Genomic DNA, 23,279 nt, shown 5'->3' on the forward strand with positions numbered 1-23,279 from the left:
ACTCATGCAAGGGAAAAGGAGGTTGGATTTGGGACTACTGGATCCATAAAATTGACAGTCTCTTCCTTTCTACTGTGTCACAGGCACATGGTGGAAGACATGGTGTTTGGCTGTTAACCACTTGTTTCTTCCTAAAGAGCCAGCTGACAGTATGAGGCTCCTATTACACTTGTGCTGCACTGATTTAGCTACTTCAGCTGCTCTGTTTCCTCTCTGCCCAATAAATAAATGCAAGAGTGACAGTGCTGTCTTATTCCTGAGGATGTGTTCTTAGCACTGAATGTAGTACATAACTGCAGCTTACTGTGTGAAAAAAAATAGAAGATCTTGATTTCACAACTGGTGAATTTAACGCAAGAAGGGGGTGGTTTACAAAGGGAAGAATGCTAACTCTTTAGTATCCTCCAAAGCAGCCCCTCATGTTAATGTTCATGATGTAGGATAAAAGATAGTGCTATGAATCAGGATGCTAATTAATTTGTACTAGAGCATTCAACCCAAAAACAAATGTTTACTGTAAAGTCTTAGCATCCAATTATCTTGCTTGCTATACAAGACACAGTGTTTTTGCAGATACAACAGCCACACTTTGTGCACAGGCAAATGTAGTGGATGTGAGATGTAAAGACTGCAAATATTATACTTGTGGAGTGAGCTATGTGTCTCTCCCTAAACCAGCAAGGATCCACATGGTTTCCCAGCTAGAGCTGTAGGTATTAAGAACACATTCAAATAAGGGAAACCCTTACATATATGTAGAATATGTGTGTATTATATTATATGATATGTATAACATATTATACATTTATATTATACCTGTATATTTAGATTGATACATATTTAGATAAATAGACTTAACTAGAGACAATTAAGCCCTCTGTTTAGCTCATAACAAGATTGGAAAAATAGATGTATGTATATGTATATATATTATGTAAAATACATATGCAACACAATATATGTTTTTTTCAGAGACAGAGAGAGAGTTAGAGAGAGGGATAGACAGGGACAGACAGACAAGAATACAGAGAGATGAGAAGCATCAATCATCAGTTTTTCATTGTGCATTGCAACACCTTAGTTGTTCATTGATTGCTTTCTCATATGTGCTTTGACCGCAGGCCTTCAGCATACTGAATAACCCCTTGCTTGAGCCAGCGACCTTGGGTCCAAGCCGGTGAGCTTTGCTCAAACCAGTTGAGCCCTCGCTCAAGCTGGTGACCTCGGGGTCTCAAACCTGGGTCATCCACATCCCAGCCTGACGCTTTATCCACTGCGCCACCACCTGGTCAGGCCAACACAATATATTTTATATTCTACATTATATATGCATATACATATTTTCCTCAAGCTTTCTGTGAGCTAATCAGAGGTGTTCCATTGTTTCATATTATAGTTAGATAAGATAAAAACCTCAGCCAATTTGGGAACTGTTTCTTTATAAATCCAGAACATCTTCCAGAATTTTGTATTTGGCTATTATAGTCCAGAATCCCTACAAGGTCTAAAGAACCAAGGGCTGAGAATACTCCAAAAGTGAGTGTACAGGACTGTGCTCACTAGGCAATTTTGCTACTAAAGGTGTGTGGGATTTAGGGACCTCCTTAAACGAAGTCCTCATTTAGGACCTGAAATCCAGAGTTCCCAGACTTCTTAATGCATGCCTTGTCTAAGTCAGATTTAGTGAACTCAAGAACCTTGTGATCCAAGTCTTTGTCTCTGGAGGCTCTATCTACCCCTTCTACTTTTTCATACTGTATTCAAGACATAGGACAAAGGAGAAAATGAGAAGCTCAGAATTAGATCAGAGTGAGGCAGGCTGGACTGCACTGAGCAGGGTAAAAGTCACCCTATATCCCTTATAACTCAGGGCCTGCTATCAGTGAGCTGGGCCTTACATTTTCTTTCTCCTCAGCTTGTATTACTTCATTCTTCCTTTGTTTTTCTAGAGAAACAGGTGGTGAGAAAGCACACTTGAGGTGTCTGCCAGAGCTGTGCCCTGCTTTGCTTACTATAAATAGGTACCTCTTAGCCAGTTGCCATCAATAGCATTTTACAGGGAAGGTGACCAGCTTGAAATAAACCCTAAGGAGATGTCAGGACACCACTTTTTTCTTGGTATATGCAGTGTTCCTAAACTATTGCAGAAAGTAAAGAGTCTCAAGATCTTGAGGCAAAGTGGTTTCATCACAATCACAATCTCATCTACAAAATCTTCATCTAGTGATCTACAGTTCACCAGAAATTTGCTTCTTTACTTATGAATCAAAAGCCAATGATGACTTAGATCGAACTTCTGTAGAAACTAAGTGTGGTCTATGTGTAGTAAACATTTTTACCTTCTCAATTTCTATTCATCGCAACATGGTTGCAAATTTGCTTTTTGTTACCCATTTTGCCTTAAAGAGCTAATGTGCAGGTAAGGGACCTCCCTGCTAGTCAAGTAGATGTAGAGTGTGAACATATTTGTATAAAGCTTATGCAGGCAATTTCAGATTATTTAAAAGGAAGGGGATATGAATTCATTACTTGGGTAACTTTCATTCTTTCCATTAATAAATAGTCAAATAATTGATTGTGGATGTATTGTTACCATAAATGGAATGATTGTTATTCAAGATAGAATGCACATATTGTTGGCTGCATCTTTTAACAAGAATAAATGATTTTACTTCTGAGAGTTTTTGTGATCAAAATTTGCAGCAAAGCAAAGAGTTTTGAAGGACCAAAATGCTTCAGGGCAGGACACAGGAGCTGGGTAGTTTAAGGAGGAACCATGGGATGTGTGAAGGGACTTACATTTTCTGTGTGAGAGGAAGGAAGACAGATTCATCTTAATCTTTAGATGGTGGTAAGTGAAATAGGATTGAGATGCTGGAGGTCACGCATTAAAACACAGGAACTTTCTGTGTTACCCTGGTCAATTCAGTGGCCCAGTTGCTGATGTCTGGGCTGTTGGTTCCTCTTAAATGTGTCTGTAAAAGACTCTTGTTTGAACGAGATTATAGGAACCCAGGGAAGGCCTCTTTCTTCTCCCTTGGATACATTAATCCGATTTCTACATTGGGGAAGAGGGAAGACTAGTTTGCAAAAGCCTTCCAAGGTTTGATGGGTGGAAGAAGTACTGTGATGGTGACATTTAAGGATTGCTTTGGCTGTTCCTGCATTTGATTCTCCCTTCCACCTTGACTTGGAGGAGGAGGCACACCTTCCTCATTCCTACTAATAAAATGTCAAGTCACCAAGAAATCAGAGCCAAAACATTATGTGAAAATGCGATGAATACAGTACAGCTTTTAAAGTACAGTTGATGTAGCTTCAGATCTTGACCCCGCTTAACATTTTAAGCATGGAGCTGTGGGCAAGACAATTAATCTTGTTTCTGTCATGTCAGAAATGGGTGTATATAGCAGTCCCAACTTTCCAGGGTTGCTAGAGTAATTGAATTAGATAATCCATGTAAAGCAGCAATCACAGGATCTGGCATAGAGTAGGTTGTCAATAAATATTAGTCACTCCCACTCCCTTTCTGTCTTGGCTGCTTCCATTCTTCTTGCCCAATACTTATTGTAGCACTCAGTACATTGTCTTCCTCATTAATCTGAGCATTTCAATGTCAGAGATCCTGGGTTATGCATTTTAGGCATTTTTTGGTTGCCTCCAGCCTCTGTTTCTTTGCCATGTCCGGTAACTGCCAATTCACTGTCAGCTCACACATGTTTCTAGGCACCAAACAGTCAGATTGAATTTCTTTTTTTATTTTAGAGAGAGAGGGACCGACAGAAACAGAAAGACAGGAGGGGAGAGAGATAAAAAATATTAATTCTTGGCCCTGGCTGGTTGGCTCAGTGGTGGAGCATCGGCCTGGCATGTGGGGGACCCGGGTTCAATTCCCGGCCAGGGCACATAGGAGAGGTGCCCATTTGCTTCTCCACCCCCCTCCTTCCTCTCTGTCTCTCTCTTCCCCTCCTGCAGCCAGGGCTCCATTGGAGCAAAGATGGCCCGGGTGCTGGGGATGGCTCCTTGGCCTCTGCCCCAGGTGCTAGAGTGGCTCTGGTTGTGGCAGAGCAACACCTCGCAGGGGCAGAGCATCACCCCTGGTGGGCGTGCTGGGTGGATCCCGGTCGGGCGCACACGGGAGTCTGTCTGACTGTCTCTCCCCATTTCCAGCTTCGGAAAAATAAAAAAATAAAACAAACAAACAAAAATTAATTCTTTGTAGTGGCACCTTAGTTGTTCATTGATTAGTTTCTCATACATGCCTTGACTGGGTGGTTCCAGCAGAGTGACCGACCCCTTCCTCAAGCCAGTGACCTTGGGCTCAAGCCAATGATCTTGGGTCATGCTGATGCTCTATCCACTGCACCACCACCTAGTCAGGCTGGATTGACATTTTAATGATGAGAGAAAGCAATCACAAGATAGTTATTTTTAGATTTTCTCAGAAATTCACTGAGGTACCACAATGGGGTTAAATTTACCTCTACATGTATATTCAATACCCACTAGATTCAGAGAATTGCAAGCAGCTTGGGAAGTTACTCAGTGACACATGCCATAGGTAAAGCACAGATGATGGAGGAGTGGTGGGGAAGGAGAAAATGTTTTGGGGGGACTGAGGTAGCAGTGATCAACATACATATAATGTAAAGTGACCTAAGAGTCAAACTGTAAATCCGTACAGGTTCCTAGGGAAACATGTGATTAGGTGCCAAGCCAGAAAGTGCCACACTAGGTGTACAGATAAAAATGTTTCTTCTCTCTTCTATCTCCTACTCCTTTCACCCTCTATTCCCATATAGGCTTCCACAGCTTCTCGTACACAGCTCTATTATATGACTGTCATCACACTGTATTATTAATTCAGAGAAAGGCACCTAACTGTTGGTTGAGGTGCCCAAGGAAGACTTCATGGATGATAAGTAGGTAGAGGATTAGAATTAGAGGGAAGGAAGGCTTTCAAGTTGCAGTATAAAGTGGGGACACAAGCCTGGAGGCAAAACTATACATGATACATTGTCTATGGACGTTGAGGTGGGTGAGAGTAAGAAGATGGGCAGGACTGTGAGTTCACCAGGATGACTGGAATGGGGAATTTGCAACCCATAATGAGTTATGCAATGGTCTAATTGTCCCTCATGCAGCCTGACATATATGGAGTGTGTATTCTGCTAAAGGACTGGGGTAGCAGGTGAAGGGGTTGTTAAAATTAGCCAAAAGAAAAATATTTTTTCTCTAAGCATTGCTAGGTCTCTCCACCCCGGTTAGAAACATGATCCTGTCAAGGGTCCTTATTTTATTTGGTACCATTGCTTTTTCCCCTAACTTGCTGCAAATCGTTGTGGAAAAAGCAAATGACAACTGTAGTGCCTGAAGGAGTAATCATTAGCTAATGCTGCCACCTCCAGGAACTTGCCTGCTAATAACCAGCACAGAGCAAGCCAGCTTCCCTGGCAGACAACTCCCCAAACTCCACTCCAACCTTCACTGGCTGGCTTGGCTTCTCTATCCTCAAATTGCACTGGGCAGTTAGAAGAAATTATAAATATCCCAGGCCTCTTGGAATGTCTGACTGCCAGGTGCCTTCTCCTTTCTCTGGTCTGATAGGGATGTGTAAAAAACACTGTTATCCAAAGAATAAGAATCCTTTCATTTACATTAGTGTGCTAGGGTTGCCATAACAGAATACCACAGACTGAGTGACTGACATTAATTTTTCACACTTATGAAGACTGGCAATCCAAGATTAAGGTGTCAGCAGGTTTGATTTCTTCTGAGGCCTATTTCCTTGGCTTGAAGATGGCCACAATCTTGCTGTGCCTTCATGGAGACTTTTGTCTGGTTCTCTTTGTGTGTCTAGTTTTCCCCTTCTCACATGGCCACCTGATAATCCCACCTAATGGCTTCCTTTTAACTTACTCGTTTCTTTAGAGATCCTATCTACAACTCAGTCACATGCTGAGGAATTGGCACTGGAATTTCAACACATGAATTGGGGGAAAACAATTCAGTCTATAACATTCCTAATAGTGATGAGGGTAGCCCACTTTCTGGAGACTTTAGGTAAGCTCTTCACTTGTCTGAGTGACTCCTAATCATTATGATAAAGTAGACATTTTCTCACTATTATGATAAATGGTTTTGAGATAGAAACTCAGAAGTCTTGTTTAAAAACAAGGTATTCTATGAGGTAGAGATAAGTTTTTCAAAAAATAAGTGTACAGAGATTTGAAAATGGCAGCAGAGTAGGCAGATGCACAGATGCCCAGCTCTCACCACCAAACGGGAATACAAATCAATTTAGGAAAATTAGCATGAAAAACCAACTCTGGACTACAAGAACAGCTCTCAAAAACCAAGGAGCAAAGAAGAAGCCACAACAAACCTGGTAGAGAGTGCCTGAATCTCCCCTGCTTACAGGAACGGAAGGGGGTGAGGCTGTGAGCCCAGAGGGGATCTCACCCCAGGGAAAAGAGCAGAAAATACTGCTCACAGCCACTTTCCTGGTGACCAGGGAGCGAGGTGTGTTGAAAAGACCAGCTTATCTCCCAAATGGAAAGGAGAAAGAGAGGGACAGACTGTGAGGGGCTAAGGAATGCAGGAGATGACCTAAAAAAGCTGACTCATCTGTGCTGGAGACAACCATAGCTGAGAGAGGGACTGATCCTTCCACAAAACAGTACTGAATTGCTTCCAGATCAGAGATCTCCAGACATCTCTCCAACTCCAATCAGTGAAACAAGACACAGCAGAAAACAAGAAGTGGGGAAGAGGGGCAGTAACTCAGGTCTCCATGGAGATCTGAGATACACCTCCCCCTACTGAAGCTGAGAAAACACCCTGCCCTCAGAGAGATTAGTTTAGTGGAAGAGGCCTTCAGAGTCTCAGGTTACATGCATCTCATTCCTGGATACAGTTTCAAGGAAGCCCTCCTGCTGAGATCAGTAAACCTGTTAAGAAAACAAACAAATCAAGACTTCAAAGCTGACCAAATCTGAAAGTGGATTAAAAATAATAGCTGATACCAACCCAAGAAGACCGACAAATAACACAACTGAAAACTGGAGGCAGACAACACCAAGCCTAGACTCAACAAACTCTACAAACAAAACACCCAAACACAGACAATGAGAAGACAAAAAAGTGCAATCCAAATGAAACCACAAGAGAAACCTTCAAGAGATGAACTGAGTGATATGGAAATAACCAAACTTCCAGATTCAGAGTTCAAAATAATGATTGTAAGGATGCTTAGGGATCTTAGAACAACAATGAATGGTCATTATGAACACCTAAATAAAGAAATAGCAAGTATAAAAAAGAATCAGTCGGAGATGACAAACAAAAAATCAGAAATAAAGACCACAATGGAAGGAATTAAAAACAGGATAGATAGAGCAAAGGATCGAATCAGCAAGTTGGAGGACAACTAGAATGAAGGCATGAAAGCAAAGAAGAAAAAAAGAAAAGAGACTCAAAATGTCTGAAAAAATTCTTAGAGAGCTCTGTGACAACATGAAGAGAAATAACATCTGCATCATAGGGGTTCCTGAAGAAGAAGAAAAAGAACAAGGGATAGAGACTTTGTTCAATCATATCATAGCTAAAAACTTCTCTAAATTAATGCAGGAGAAACTCTCACAAGTTCAAGAAGCACAGTGGACTCCATTAAAGAGAAACTCAAAGAAACCTACACCAAGACACGTCATAATTAAAATACCAAAGCTAAGTGGTAAAGAGAAAATATTAAAAGTTGCAAGAGAATAAAAAGTTATCACCTACAAAAGAGCCCGCATAAGGATAACATCTGACTTCTCAACAGAAACACTTGAGGCCAGAAGGGAATGGCAAGAAATATTCAAAGTAATGCAGAACAAGAACCTACAACCAAGACTACTTTATCCAGCAAGGCTATCATTTAAAATTGAAGTAGAAATAAAAAGCATCCCAGACAAAAAACAACTCAAAGAACTCATTACAAACATATGAATGATGCAGGAAATGTTAAGGGGCCTGTTGTAAACAGATCAAAGTGGGAAAAGAATATAGCAAAAGAGGAAAACACCTTTAAAGAATAAAATGGCAAAAATCAACTACATATCAATAATAACCTTAAATGTAAATGGATTAAATGATCCAATCAAAAGACATAGGATAGCTGCATGGATAAGAAAACAGGACTCATACATATGCTGTCTACAAAAGACACACCTTAGAACAAAAGATACACATAGATTGAAGGTAATAGGATGGAAAAAGACATTTCATGGAAATGAAAAAAAAGCTGGGGTAGCAATACTTATATCAGACAAATTGGACTTTAAAACAAAGGATATAGTAAGAGATAAAGAAGGCCACTACATAATGATAAAGGGAGTAATCCAACAGGAAGATATAACTATTATAAATATCTATGCACCTAATATAGGAGTACCTAGATATATAAAGCCAACTTTGATGGATTTAAAGAGCGAGATCAACAGCAATACTATAGTGGTAGGGGATTTCAGTACCCTACTAACATCACTAGATAGATCCTCAAGAAAGAAAATTAACAAAGAAACAGCAGACTTATTGGAAACACTAGATCAACTCAATTTAATAGATATCTTCAGAACCTTTCATTCTAAAGCAGCAGAATATACATTCTTTTCAAGTGCTCATGGTACATTCTCTAGGATAGAGCACATGTTAGGGCACAAAAGTGCTCTCAACAAATTTAAGAAGATTGAAATCATATCAAGCACTTTCTCTGATCACAATGGCATGAAACTAGAAATGAACCACAACAGAACAGTTCAAAAATTCTCAAACACATGGAAACTAAATAGCAGGTTGTTAAATAATGAATGGATTAAGAATGAGATCAAAGAAGAAATAAAAAAATTCCAAGAAATGAATGACAATGAACATACAACAACTCAAAATTTATGGGACACACAGCAAAAGCAGTACTGAGAGGGAAGTTCATAGCACTATAGGCACACTTTCAGAAGCTAGAAAAAGCTCAAGTAAACAACTTAACCCTGCATCTAAAAGAATTAGAAAAAGAACAGCAAGTAAAGCCCAAATGTAGTAGAAGGAAGGAAATAATAAAGGTCAGAGCAGAAATAAATGACATAGAGGCTAAAGAAATAATACAGAGGATCAATGAAACTAGGAGCTGGTTTTTTGAAAAGGTAAACAAGATTGATGAACCTTTAACTAGACTCACCAAGAAAAAGAGAGAGAGGACCCAAATAAATAAAATTAGAAATGAGAGTGGAGAAATAACAACTGACACAACAGAAATACAAAATATTGTAAGAAAATACTATGCCAAAAAACTAGACAACCTAGATGAAATGGACAAATTCCTTGAAAAATACAATCTTCCAAAAATCAATCTGGAAGAATCAGAAAACCTAAACAGATCGATTACAACAAATGAGATCAAAACAGTTATCAAAAAACTCCCAACAAAAAAAAGTCCGGGACCCGATGGCTTCACAACGGAATTCTACCAAATATTCAAAGAAGAACTAACTCCTATCCTTCTCAAACTATTTCAAAAAATTCAAGAGCAAGGAAGACTTCCAAGCTCCTTTTATGAGGTGAGCATAATTCTGATTCCAAAACCAGGCAAAGACAACACAAAGAAAGAAAATTATAGGCCAATATCTCCGATGAATATTGATGCTAAAATCTTTTTTTTTTTTTTGATTTTTCTGAAGCTGGAAATGGGGAGAGACAGTCAGACAGACTCCCGCATGCACCCGACCGGGATCCACTTGGCACGCCCACCAGGAGGCGTCGCTCTGCCCACCAGGGGGTGATGCTCTGCCCCTCTGGGGCGTCGCTCTGCCGTGACCAGAGCCACTCTAACACCTGGGGCAGAGGCCAAGGAGCCATCCCCAGCGCCCGGGCTATCTTTGCTCCAATGGAGCCTTGGCTGCAGGAGGGGAAGAGAGAGACAGAGAGGAAGGAGGGGGAGTGGAGAAGCAAATGGGCGCTTCTCCTATGTGCCCTGGTCGGGAATCGAACCTGGGTCCACCACACGCCAGGCCGACGCTCTATCGCTGAGCCAATCGGCCAAGACCGATGCTAAAATCTTAACAAAATATTAGCAAACTAGATCCAACAATATATGGAAAAATCATAAGTCATGAGCAAGTGGGATTTATTCTGGGGAGGCAAGGCTGGTACAATATTTATAAATCAATCAATGTGTTTCATCACATAAACAAAAAGAAGGAGAAAAACCATATGATAATTTCAATAGATGCCGAAAAAGCATTTGATAAAATCCAGCACCCATTCATGATCAAAACTCTCAGCAAAGTAAGAATACAGGGAACATACCTCAACATGATAAAAGCCATCTATGAGAAACCCACAGCCAACATCATACTCAATGGGCAAAAATTAAAAACAATACCCTTAAGATCAGGAACAAGGCAGGGGTACCCTCTTTCACCACTCTTATTTAACATAGTCTTGGAAGTCCTAGCCACAGCGATTAGACAAGAGGAAAAAATAAAAAGCATTCAAGTAGGAAAAGAAGTAAAACTATCATTATTTGCAGATAATATGATATTGTATAAATAAAACCCTGACGTCTCTGTCAAAAAACTACTGGACCTGATAAATGAATTCAGCAAATTGCAGGATATAAAATCAATACTCAGAAATCAGAGGCATTTTTATATACCAACAATGAACAGTCAGAAAGAGAAATTAAGGAAACAATCCCCTTCACTATTACAAACAAAAAAATAAAGTACCTAGGAGTAAACTTAACCAAGGAGACTGAAGACTTGTACTCAGAAAATTACAAAACATTGATAAAAGAAATCAAGGAAGATACAAACAAGTGGAAGCATATACCATGCTCATGGTTAGGAAGAATAAACATCATTAAAATGTCTATATTATCCAAAGCAATCTATAAATTCAATGCAATACCAATTAAAATACCAATGACATACTTCAAAGATATAGATCACATATTCCAAAATTTTATATGGAACCAAAAATGACACCAATAGCCTCAGTAATCTTAAAAAAGAAGAATAAAGTGGGAGGTATCACACTTCCTGATATCAAGTTATACTACAAGGCCGTTGTACTCAAAACAACATGGTAGTGGCATAAGAACAGGCATATAGATCAATGGAATAGAACAAAGAACACAGAAATAAACCCACAGCTTTATGGACATCTGATATTTGACAAAGGAAGTAAGGAAATACAATGGAGTAAAGACAGCCTCTTTAACAAATGGTGTTGGGAAAATTGGACAGCTACCTGCAAAAAAAATGAAACTAGATCACCAGCTTACACCACTCATAAAAATAAACTCAAAATGGATAAAAGACTTGAATGTAGGCTGTTAAACCATAAGCATCTTAGAAGAAAACATAGACAGTAAGTTCTCCAACATCTCTTGGAGCAATGTATTTGCTGATTTATCTCCACGGGGAAGTGAAATAAAAGACGGGATAAACAAATGGGTCTATATCAAACTAAAAAGCTTTTGCACAGCTAAAGGCAACAAGAACAGAATAAAAAGACAAACTACACAATGGGAGAACATATTTGACAATACGTCTGATAAGGGGTTAATAACCACAATTTATAAAGAACTTGTAAATCTCAACACCAGGAAGACAAACAATTCAATCAAAAAATGGGCAAAATTAATGAATAGACACTTCTCCAAAGAGGACATACAGATGGCCAATAGGCATATCAAAAAAATGCTCAACAACACTAATCATTAGAGAAATGCAAATTAAAACCACAATGAGATATCACTTCACACCAGCCAGAATGGCACTCATCAACAAAACAACACAGAAGAAGTGCTGGCGAGGATGTGGAGAAAAGGGAACCCTCCTGCACTGCTGTTGGGAATGCAGACTGGTGCAGCCACTGTGGAAAACAGTATGGACATTCCTCAAAAAACTGAAAATCAAACTGCTTTTTGACCCAGCTATCCCTCTTTTAGGAATATACCCAAGGACACCATAGAACGGCTCCAAAAGGAGAAATGCACCCGCATGTTTGTGGCAGCATTGTTCACAATAGCGAAGATTTGGAAACAGCCCAAGTGTCCGTCAGAGGACGAGTGGATTAAAAAGGTTTGGTACATATATACTATGGAATACTACTCAGCCATAAGAAATGATGACATCGGATCATTTACAATAACAGGGGTGGGGAGGTGGGGGGAGGGGGGATGGGGCGAGGAAGGAGAGAGGAGGTGGGAGAAGGGAGGGGCACAAAGAAAACCAGATAGAAGGTGACAGAAGACAATTTGACTTTGAGGGAGGGGTATACAGCACAATCAAATGCCATAATAATCTGGAGATGTTTTCTTTCAACATATGTACCCTGATTTATCAATGTCACTGCATTAAATTTAATAAAAATAATAAGTGTACATTTTTGATGACTTGCAAAAAAATGGATTTGCACAATATAAATTTCTCATTCAAAGAGCAAACTAATGTAAAAATTTTATTATAGTTTGTATAAAATCTGTCTTCATTAATGTGTTTATTAAAAAACTATATTTCATAGGCACTATGTTAAGTACAAGAGAAAAAAGGTGATGTGATATATCATGTCTTCTAATTAGCTCTTATAATTTTAGATATGTGTTTCACAATAAATTATTGGACCTTTAGGTAAAAATAGAACATATATTGAGTTTAACCATTCTTCTATCTTTAACATTTAGTTTGTAAGTATAGTCTTAAGACTTTAATTGACCACATATTGTTCTGTAGTTTATTTATTCTTTTATTTATCTGGGCGTTTTATGGATATTTCAAATATCCACAGTGTGACAGGCACTGGGCTAGGTTCTGAGGATACTGTGGTGAGTGAAACCAGCAAGTTCATTACTCTCATGGAGCTTACAGTCTAAGGTGGATCTGAGGCTATTTTGTTTATTTCATGAAATGTGATGAGTATATAGTGGAAAATATGTCAGGAGTTGCCAGGACCATCTCCAAGTTTTGTGGTTCATTATAAGTACTTACAGGACTCTACACAGTCATGCTCATGGCTAAGATTTATTACAAGAAAAATACACAGAGCAAAGTCAACTAAGGGATAAGGTGCATGGGGAAGAATCTGGAGGAAACCTGGTACAAACTTCCAAGAGTCCATTCCCAAGGAGGCAAACAGGCTTGCTTCTTGTCCCCAGAAACAAGTATGACAGCACATGGAAAATGCTGTGTATCAGGGAAACTCATTAGAGACCCAGTGCCAAGGGTTTTTTGTTTGTTTGTTTGTTTGTTTGTTTTTGAGGGCTGAGTGCATAAGCACCATCTGATCTGTCTAGTTACCAAAATTCTAAACGCCTCAGAAGAAAAACAGGTAGGTATTCAGCATAAATGACATAGTTTGTATAAAATATTCAAGTCCAGTGAGCCGCTTTTATCATTTAATGAGATTTACTGTATATCAGTGTAGGATACTGCAAGCCAAGTTATCAGTCATTACCAAAGCCCAGCTGTGTAAGCAGGCCTTTCTAAAGACAGAAGTCTCAAGGCACTTGATGAAGTAATGAGTTAACCGTAAGACCACACAATTACCACACAACTAGAAAGCTCAGAATGGTTAAAGGATTCATATTCTTATTGCAAAGCTGTGAGAATCTTACAATTGGCATTATTTTCAACTGAATTAGGCTTACTTGAAATTCTAGTGTACTGATAAGGTAAATTCTTGATAATTCAGACACATCCTGATTTTTGCACTCTAAAAATTCAAAGTGTAGCTTATAGTTATCAAAAGGGAAATGAGTTCTGGAACTGTGGCTTTATTTCTACCAATAGAATAATAATAATAATTCTTACTTCCTGGCTAGATAGCTCAGTTGGTTAGAGCATCCTCCTCATACACCAAGGTTGTGAGTTTGATACCAGGTCAGGGCATATACAGGAACAGATTGATGCTTCTGTTTCTCTTTTTCTCCCTCCCCCCTACCTAAAATTGATAAAAAAGTTTAAAGAAATCATACATATTTACTTTATTCTTACTTGACAAATGTGAGTAACTCTAGCCTGACTAGGCAGCGCCTCAGTGGATAGAGCATCAGACTGGGACGCAGAGAACCCAACTTTGAAACCTGAGGTCGCTGGCTTGATCAAAAGATTATATGGCTTGATCACGGGTTCACCAGCTTGAGCATGGGGTCGCTGGCTTGAGATGGGATTATAGACATGACCCCATGGTTGCTGGTTTGAACCCAAGGTCACTGGCTTGAGCAAGGGGTCACTCACTCTGCTATAGGCACATATGAAAAAGCAATCAATGAACAACTAAGGAGATTAGGGAGCCACAACAAAGAATTGATGCTTCTCATCTTCCTTCCTGTCTGTCTTTCCCTCTCTCTCTCTCTCTCTCTCTCTCTCTCTCTCTCTCTGTCACATGCAAACAATAAAAATCTGAGCAACTATAACAGTGCCTCTGTTGCATGTTGCATGTTGATGGCCAAGAAACTCAGAAAAAGAGTGGAACGACATTCCAGGTAAGTAAAGGTCTCCCTAGTATTTAGTTCTTGGAAAAGTAAAAAATTTGAGTCGTGCTAATGTACAAGTTGAATGCTTTAATTCCTGAATTAGTAGAACAGTGCCTGAAACCCTAGTATGCTCTCAATAATTATCTGATAAATGAATAAGCAAATGAATGGATGAATTAAACATATAAAAGCAAAATACTGCTTAAGGAATGTGTAAAAATTGAAGCCAATCTATAATATGGTCAGTTATCTGGATCTATATTTCAAATTTAAATTGCTTAATGTTTCAACTATTAAAAATCATCAATAAAAATGAATAATGGAAGGTGCTAATTTAAACATAGATACTTCAGATTTTTTCTGCCAATGAGAAATAGCTTCAGAAGATAAATGGTTTATTATTATCTCTACACCAGTCACCTACAGACTTTTTGATCACACATCTCTATCTAAGTGTGAATATTCATTTATATACAAATTAGGTATATGGATACATCTATTAATAGATTTTATGTTTTAATAATTTATGTAATAAGATATACACAAGCATACAAATAAAAAAAAGATAAGATTGAAGGTCCAGTTGTCTTGCCCATTCCTGATAGTGATGCATCCCACTTGGAAGAACATTCTTTTAGATTATGGTACATCACAGGTACTCAGTTAATAATAATATTTATTGTATTATTGAATGTATTCAAGTCAAAGTTGTGCTACTGATATGTAAACTTGAGCAGATTCTACTATCCATATTCTGGGCCTTCTATCATTCGTAAAATAACTAAATTGATCATATCTGCATTTGGGAATTGTTGTGAAGAGTAAATTAAACAATGTAATAAATAATAATTGTGTTGATGATGATGATGGCAAACAGCATTAATTTTATTCTTAATTGAAATGATATTATATTCTGCCCTCATCACACCATTAGTTTTCACCATAGATGCCGCTCATATATTTTACTTAAAATGATGCATTCCATACATAAAATCTGTTCTTACTGGAAATCATGTTTCAGCTCGTGAACAGAATTTCCAGCTAATGGACATGGAGAAAAACAAAAGAGGAAAAAGTAGTTACTCTCTTGAAGCAGATTTTCAAAAGTGGTGTCTTTCAAAAATATAGGTTTACTAACACTGAAAAGAAAATATACTAGTGGAAATACATGAAAGGAAGACTAAAGACACATAAAGGAGTTAAAGGGTGGCATCTTTTTATGAACTAACTCCTCCAACTAATAAACTCTGAGACATATAGGGACCCTCCCACTCACTTTTCTGCCCCTGTCAGAAACTGCCTGTGACTTTGAGCATAGACCCTATTGAACTAAGAGAAGACTAAAGCCAGTAAACAAGAATAGTGCATAAATATACTGTGTTGACACTGGGAAAACAGGGTGGTATAGAGAGTAAGAGAGAGAAAAGAAACAACTTTCTCACCTCCCTTTCTTTCCTCAACACACTACCTCTATCACTTTTTCTAAAGTTGCTACAGGCCTTTTGATTAGAAAAGCCAGTGGGCACATACAATCCAGAACTAGCTTGACCTCTCAAGGTCACCTTAGTTGAACTCTCAGGAGGTCCTTCTTCCACCTTGAACCCCTCTTTTCCCTTGGTTTCTGTGACACCACTATTTCTTAGTTTGTCTTCACTTTTTTGTCTATTCCACCAGAGTATATTTTACTGCCTCTTTTCCTTTGTCATAACTGTTAGTGTTTCTCCAGGTTTCATCCTCAGACTCTTTCTCATCTCTCTCTCTCTGTGCATCTTTCCTAGAGCATCTCATCTCATCTGCCCCACATCCCTTGATTGCCATTACCATCTCTTTGCTTTTCATTCCAGAATATTTATCCCTTCAGGACCTTCTATAATTCAGAGCTACTGATTCTAAAATCCTCTACACAACCACGTTCCTGACAGGCATAACCAAAGCTAAATCTGTGCATGTGAGTACATCACAAAATCAATTGGCAAAGAATCAGAAACATTTGTTTGTAGTGCCCGCTATCACTCATTTTTTGAATGATGTTGGCCAAGTTTAGTGTTCTCACTTGAAAAAAAAAAACTAGGAAAAATGAATTTCAAGGTTCCCCAACTTAATGAATGACAATTCTCAACCATCCAGTTGACCAAGTGAGAAACCCAAGAGGATTCCTTTTCACCTACATGCCTATTCCCTACCTTCCATCTCCAGTCCATAAACAAGTTCTATCAATTCAGAGCATCCACATTGGCTCTGAAGTATGTTGCTATTTTCTCCATTTACATTGTCATTGTCTTAATTTAGGCTATCATTGGCCAGTTGACATCGTCTAAAGATACCTCTACCTTAAGTCTCACAGCCACAATGATCTGTCTAAAATGCCAGTCAGATGAGGTCTTTTTGCTGTAATGCTGGTGGTTGAGGCCAGGCACGTTCTCTCTGAATTCTAGCAGATAATAGAGGAACTGTGAAGCTGGAAAATGTCAGGCCATATCTATTTATTGGAGACTCACAAAGACAGAAGAGCAAATAAACAACTAAAGGAAAAGAGCTAATAAACAAAGGAAGATCTACTTTATGCAGTGCAAGGCAAGGGAGCATGTAAAACAGCACCTCATGGTGGTGGTAGAATGATCTGGGAGACTTGTTGCCCAGGACAAGCACCTACAACCTTACATAGACTGTACACACATGATGCTACCCCACACTCACGCATCAATCAGGCAAAGTGCTTGCAGGCAGTAAACCCGTAAGCAAGCCTAACACAGCCATTTTCTCCACGCTTACTTAAAATCCTGGCATGTTTCCCTGTGACATAAGAGATTGTTTTATATTCCTTTCTGTGATCCATGAGGTACAACATGATCTGGCCTTTAACAACTTTCACAACATCTCTCATCCAATCCCTACAAATCTGTGCTTTAAGTGTTCCAAAGTGCCGGCTTTTTCTCAACTGTATGAGACAATCTCAAGTCTGTATGTCTTTGTAGTTGTTTTCTCTGCCTGGAATTCTTTTAGTCGCACACTCTTTCTTATTCTTCTATTTGACTTGACTAATTACCACAGGCCTCAAAATCAGCTACCATCACCTGCTCTAAAAAAGGCATCCATCACCAACCTAAAGACTGGGCCAGGGGTCCCCAAACTATGGCCCGCGGGCCACATGCGGCCCCCTGAGTCGATTTATCCGGCCCTCACCGCACTTCCGGAAGGGGCACCTCTTTCATTGGTGGTCAGTGAGAGGAGCATAGTTCCCATTGAAATACTGGTCAGTTCCACAGCTACTGGTCTGCAGCTGTTCTGATGGTGGCAGTTGTGGCATTCCTCTGTGGGAAAGCAATTGTTACGTGGTTAAAGACCTCTTTCTTAGCAAAATGGAAAGTGGGCATATATGTGACAAACACAAGAAAAAAAAAAGAAAAAAAAGAAATACTGGTCAGTTTGTTGATTTAAATTTACTTGTTCTTTATTTTAAATATTGTATTTTTTTCCGTTTTTGTTTTTTTACTTTAAAATAAGATATGTGCAGTGTGCATAGGGATTTGTTCATAGTTGTTTTTTTTTTTATAGTTGGGCCTTCCAACGGTCTGAGGGACAGTGAACTGGCCCCCTGTGTAAAAAGTTTGGGGACCCCTGGACGAGGCTTTGTTGGTGTCCCTCTTTGTGCTTTCAGAATGCCTTATGCCAAATTTGTCGTTACACTTACCACCATGTAAGGTAATTATTCATGTGTTGAACTCTTCTTTTTTTTTAATTTATTTATTAAATTTAATGCAGTGACATTGATAAATCAGGGTACATATGTTGAGAGAAAACATCTCTAGATTATTTTGACATTTGATTGTGCTGTATACCTCTCCCCAAAGTTAAATTGTCTTCTGTCACCTTCTATCTGGTTTTCTTTGTGCCCCTCCCCTCCCCAAATCCCTGTCTCCTTCTTCACCCCCTTCCCCTCCCCCCACCCTCCACCCCTGTTGCCATCACATTCTTGTTCATGTCTCTGAGTCTCATTTTTATGTCCCATCTATGTATGGATTCATATAGTTCTTAGTTTTTTTTCTGATTCACTTATTTCACTCAGTATAATGTTATCAAGGTCCATCCATGTTATTGTAAATGATCTGATGTCATCATTTCTTATGGCTGAGTAGTATTCCATAGTATATATGTACCAAAGCTTTTTAATCCACTCGTCTTCTGATGGACACTTGGGCCGTTTCCAGATCTTCGCTATTGTGAACAATGCTGCCACAAACATGGGGGTGCATTTCTCCTTTTGGAGCTGTTCTATGGTGTCCTTGGGGTATATTCCTAAAAGTGGGATAGCTGGGTCAAAAGGCAGTTCGATTTTCAGTTTTTTGAGGAATGTCCATACTGTTTTCCACAGTGGCTGCACCAGTCTGCATTCCCAACAGCAGTGCAGGAGGGTTCCCTTTTCTCCACATCCTCGCCAGCACTTATTCTGTGTTGTTTTGTTGATAAGCGCCATTCTGACTGGTGTGAGGTGATATCTCATTGTGGTTTTAATTTGCACTTCTCTAATGATTAGTGATGTTGAGCATTTTTTGATATGCCTATTGGCCATCTGTATGTCCTCTTTGGAGAAGTGTCTATTCATCTCTTTTGCCCATTTTTGGATTGGGTTGTCTGTCTTCCTGGTGTTGAGTTTTACAAGTTCTTTATAAATTTTGGTTATTAACCCCTTATCAGACGTATTGTCAAATATGTTCTCCCATTGTGTAGTTTGTCTTTTAATTCTGTTCTTGTTGTCTTTAGCTGTGCAAAGGCTTTTTAGTTTGATATAGACCCATTTGTTTATCCTGTCTTTTATTTCACTTCCCCGTGGAGATAAATCAGCAAATATATTGCTCCGAGAGATGTCCGAGAGTTTACTGCCTATGTTTTCTTCCACGATACTTATGGTTTCACAGCCTACATTTAAGTCTTTTATCCATTTTCAGTTTATTTTTGTGAGTGGTGTAATCTGGTGATCTAGTTTTGTTTTTTTGCAGGTAGCTGTTCAATTTTCCCAACACCATTTGTTAAAGAGGCTGTCTTTACTCCATTGTGTTTCCTTACTTCCTTTGTCAAATATCAGTTGTCCATAGAACTGTGGGTTTATTTCTGGGTTCTCTGTTCTATTCCATTGATCTATATGCCTGTTCTTATGCCAGTACCAGGCTGTTTTCAGTACAATGGCCTTGTAGTATAACTTGATATCAGGAAGTGTGATGCCTCCCACTTTATTCTTCTTTTTTAAGATTGTTGAGGCTATTTGTGTTCTCTTTTGGTTCCATATAAATTTTTGGAATATGTGGTCTATATCTTTGAAGTATGTCATTGGTATTATAATTGGTATTGCATTGAATTTATAGATTGCTTTGGATAATATAGACATTTTAATGATGTTTATTCTTCCTAACCATGAGCATGGTATATGCTTCCACTTGTTTGTATCTTCCTTGATTTCTTTTATCAATGTTTTGTAATTTTCTGAGTACAAGTCTTCAGTCTCCTTGGTTAAGTTTATTCTTAGGTACTTTATTTTTTTGGCTGTAATTGTGAAGGGGATTATTTCCTTAATTTCTCTTTCTGACTATTCATTGTTGGCATATAAAAATGCCTCTGATTTCTGAGTATTGATTTTATATCCTGCCACTTTGCTGAATTCATTTATCAAGTCCAGTAGCTTTTTGACTGAGACTTTAGGGTTTTCTATATACAATATCATATCATCTGCAAATAATGATAGTTTTACTTCTTCTTTTCCAACTTGAATGCCTTTTGTTTCTTCTTCTTCTCTGATTGCTGTGGCTAGAACTTCCCGGACCATGTTAAATAAGAGTGGTGAAAGAGGGCACCCCTGCCTTGTTCCTGATCTTAAGGGTACTGCTTATAATTTTTGCCCATTGAGTATGATGTTGGCTGTGGGTTTCTTATACATGGCTTTATTATGTTGAGGTATGTTCCCTGTATTCCCACTTTGCTGAGAATTTGATCATGAATTGGTGCTGGATTTTATCAATTATGCATCTATTGAAATTATCATATGGTTTTTCTCCTTCTTTTTGTTTATGTGATGAATCACATTGATTGATTTACGAATATGGTACCAGCCTTGCCTCCCCAGAATACATCCCACTTGATCATGGTGTACGATTTTTTCCATATATTGTTGGATCCGGTTTGCTAATATTTTGTTGAGGATTTTAGCATCTATAGTCATCAGAAATATTGGCCTATAATTTTCTTTCTTTGTGTTGTCTTTGCCTGGTTTTGGAATCAGAATTATGCTCGCCTCATAAAAGGAGCTTGGAAGTCTTCCTTGCTCTTGAATTTTTTGAAATAGTTTGAGAAGGATAGGAGTTAGTTCTTCTTTGAATATTTGGTGGAATTCCGTTGTGAAGCGATTGGGTCCCGGACTTTTTTTTGTTGGGAGTTTTTTGATAACTGTTTCGATCTCATTTGTTGTAATCGGTCTGTTTAGGTTTTCTGATTCTTCCAGATGGATTTTTGGAAGATTGTATGTTTTAAGGAATTTGTCCATTTCATCTAGGTTGTCTAGTTTTTTTGGCATAGTATTTTCTTACAATATTTTGTATTTCTGTTGTGTCAGTTGTTATTTCTCCACTCTCATTTCTAATTTTATTTATTTGGGTCCTCTCTCTCTTTTTCTTGGTGAGTCTAGTAAAAGGTTCATCAAATCTTGTTTACCTTTTCAAAAAACCAGCTCCTAGTTTCATTGATCCTTTGTATTGTTTCTTTAGCCTCTATGTCATTTATTTCTGCTCTGACCTTTATTATTTCCTTCCTTCTACTATATTTGGGCTTTACTTGCTGTTCTTTTTCTAATTCTTTTAGATGCCGGGTTAAGTTGTTTACTTGAGCTTTTCTAGCTTCTGAAAGTGTGCCTGTAGTGCTATGAACTTCCCTCTCAGCACTGCTTTCACTGTGTCCTATAAATTTTGAGTTGTTGTATGCTCATTGTCATTCATTTCTTGGAATTTTTTTATTTCTTCTTTGATCTCATTCTTAATCCATTTATTATTTAACACCCTGCCTATTTAGTTTTCATGTGTTTGAGAATTTTCAAGCTTTTCTGTTGTGATTCATTTCTAGTTTCATGGCGTTGTGATCAGAGAAAGTGCTTGATATGATTTCAGTCTTCTTATATTTGTTGAGAGTACTTTTGTGCCCTAACATGTGCTCTATCCTAGAGAATGTACCATGAGCAGTTGAAAAGAATGTATATTCTGCTGCTTTAGGGTGAAAGGTTCTGAAGATATCTATTAAATCGAGTTGATCTAGTGTGTCCAATAAGTCTGCTGTTTCTTTGTTAATTTTCTTTCTTGAGGATCTATCTAGTGATGTTAGTGGGGTATTGAAATCCCCTACTATTATAGTATTGTTGTTGATCTTGCCCTTTAAATGCATCAGAGTCTGCTTTATATATTTGGGTGCTCCTATATTAGGTGCATGGATATTTATAATGGTTATATCTTCCTGTTGGATTACTCCTTTTGTCATTATGCAGTGGCCTTCTTTATCTCTTACTATATCCTTTGTTTTAAAGTCCAATTTGTCTGATATAACTATTGCTACCCCAGCTTTTTTTTTTTATTTTTGTTTGCATGAAATGATTTTTTTCCATCCTTTTACCTTCAATCTATGTGTGTCCTTTGTTCTAAGGTGTGTCTCTTGTAGACAACATATGTATGGGTCCTGTTTTCTTATCCATGCAGCTACCTTATGTCTTTTGATTGGATCATTTAATCCATTTACATTTAAGGTTATTATTGATATGTAGTTGTTTATTGCCATTTTATTCTTTAAAGGTGTATTCCTTTTTTTCTATATTCTTTTCCCACTTTGATCTGTTTACAACAGGCCCCTTAGTATTTCCTGCAGCATTGCTTTGGTTGTAATGAGTTCCTTGAGTTGTTTTTTGTCTGGGAAGCTTTTTATTTCTCCTTCGATTTTAAACGATAGCCTTGCTGGATAAAGTAGTCTTGGTTGTAGGTTCTTGTTCTGCATTACTTTGAATATTTCTTGCCATTCCCTTCTGGCCTCAAGTGTTTCTGTTGAGAAGTCAGATGTCATCCTTATGGGGGCTCCTTTGTAGGTGATAACTTTTTTTTCTCTTGCAGCTTTTAATATTTTCTCTTTATCGCTTAGCTTTGGTATTTTAATTATGATGTGTCTTGGTGTAGGTTTCTTTGGGTTTCTCTTTAATAGAGTTTTCTGTGCTTCTTGGACTTGTGAGAGTTTCTCTTGTGTTAATTTAGGGAAGTTTTCAGCTATGATATGATTGAACAAAGTCTCTATCCCTTGTTCTTTTTCTTCTTCTTCAGGAACTTCTATGATGCGGATGTTATTTCTCTTCATGTTGTCACAGAGCTCTCTAAGAGTGTCCTCTGACTTTTTGAGTCTTTTTTCTCTTTTCTTCTCTGCTTTTATGCCTTCATTCCAGTTGTCCTCTAACTTGCTGATTTGATCCTTTGCTCTATCTATCCTGTTTTTAATTCCTTCTATTGTGGTCTTTATTTCTGATATTGTATTTGTCATCTCCGACTGATTCTTTTTATACTTGCTATTTCTTTATTTAGGTGTTCATAGTGACCATCCATTTTTTGTTCTAAGATCTCTAAGCATCCTTACAATTATTATTTTGAAGTTTGCATCTGGAAGTTTGATTATTTCCATATCACTCCGTTCATCTCCTGAAGGTGTCACTTGTGGTTTCATTTGGATTGCACTTTTTTGTCTTCTCATGGTGTTT

At 38.3% G+C, this 23,279-nt stretch overlaps 1 protein-coding gene and 1 non-coding gene across 6 annotated transcripts in view; both read left to right on the top strand.

Moving 5' to 3' along the window:
* The window catches only part of FGF13 (fibroblast growth factor 13), a 767,088-nt gene that overhangs the window by 562,745 nt on the left and 181,064 nt on the right, over positions 1-23,279 (top strand). The gene's annotated exons all lie outside the window — the stretch shown is intronic.
* LOC136318013 (small nucleolar RNA SNORA41) lies at positions 17,774-17,906 on the top strand. Its single transcript, XR_010727989.1, has one exon. It is a non-coding gene; the product is annotated as a small nucleolar RNA SNORA41 (small nucleolar RNA).

The sequence above is a fragment of the Saccopteryx bilineata genome, chromosome X (assembly GCF_036850765.1).
Source record: "Saccopteryx bilineata isolate mSacBil1 chromosome X, mSacBil1_pri_phased_curated, whole genome shotgun sequence".
Classification (NCBI taxonomy): domain Eukaryota; kingdom Metazoa; phylum Chordata; class Mammalia; order Chiroptera; family Emballonuridae; genus Saccopteryx; species Saccopteryx bilineata.